At 40.8% G+C, this 1042-nt stretch overlaps 1 protein-coding gene and 1 long non-coding RNA gene across 3 annotated transcripts in view; one reads left to right on the top strand and one right to left on the bottom strand.

Annotated features, from left to right (window-relative positions):
- Positions 1-1042, top strand: part of LOC116692128 (uncharacterized) — a 16556-nt gene that overhangs the window by 1513 nt on the left and 14001 nt on the right. The window lies entirely within an intron of this gene.
- dedd (death effector domain containing) overlaps positions 1-1042 on the bottom strand; it is an 18932-nt gene that overhangs the window by 6344 nt on the left and 11546 nt on the right. The window lies entirely within an intron of this gene.

Genomic DNA, 1042 nt, shown 5'->3' with positions numbered 1-1042 from the left:
CATGAGGCTGGTGCCGACATGCCAGTAATTAGCCTTTCCAACTGAGCCGCTTCATTAGACTTGTTAAATAATGTTTCATTAGAGTTTTCTGTTGATTTGTGTTTGGCGCTGTGTGCTCGTTGAAAAATAATTCCCGTCACGACCAGACTGATGTCCTTGTCCTTCTAGTGGACAGAGCGTGTAACAACCACATGCTTATAGTGGAACTGACAATGTCAATAAGCCCGAGTACTGTAGTACAGAATAACACGATGCATTTTATCATTAAATATTTGAGCATTATTCAAATATCCGTCGAGTAAACGCCTGAACTGTGCTATCCTATGTGTGATGACCTGCCTGGCTTGACACATACGGTCGCGTCTCTCGCGAGAAAATAGAGAGACGTTGAAACTATTGCTGCAGCGCGTGGGCCGAGGCGGACGCTACACACCCGGTATGAACAGACATATTGGAGAACATGGGTGCCAAATAAAAAATAGCTGTGCTACATTGCTATGCGCTTGGTGTGTTTTTGGCTGTAAGCCGTGAAAATGCAGGGAAAACCCTTGTTCCTGAGCTATATTTAAAGTGTCTGCATACTAAAGGAGAATTCCGGTCTACTCCAACACGTAGATCTGTTGTCTGTTAATTTGGAGTGCTGTCAGTAGAGAGAAAATGGCTTAAACCGGGAAAGTTTCAAATGTGTTTTTAGCCTCTAAACATGTTCAAAATGTTATTACCAGTGCCTAGCCATGTGAAGTGATTCCTTCTGAGTGAACACAGTGAATCTGACTGCTGGAGAAAGAGATGCATGAAAGTTGTTAATCCAGCTGTGTTTAGTTCCGGTGTTGATACTGCAGGAGTGTTTTGGGACCGTCTACAAACTACAAACACTGGAAAGAGATAAACATATTTAAAAAAATAGGCATATGAATAGGTGCTGTAGTACAACTGGCAAGAAGTTATAATTGAGGTAAGTTTGGATACACTACCTTATTTAATCATTAAATTGATAGCCTATATATTTTTATTTTCTCTCTTTTCTGTGTTGTAGTTTGTA

The sequence above is a fragment of the Etheostoma spectabile genome, chromosome 7 (assembly GCF_008692095.1).
Source record: "Etheostoma spectabile isolate EspeVRDwgs_2016 chromosome 7, UIUC_Espe_1.0, whole genome shotgun sequence".
Lineage (NCBI taxonomy): Eukaryota > Metazoa > Chordata > Actinopteri > Perciformes > Percidae > Etheostoma > Etheostoma spectabile.
This window is presented reverse-complemented; position numbering and strand designations above follow the sequence as displayed.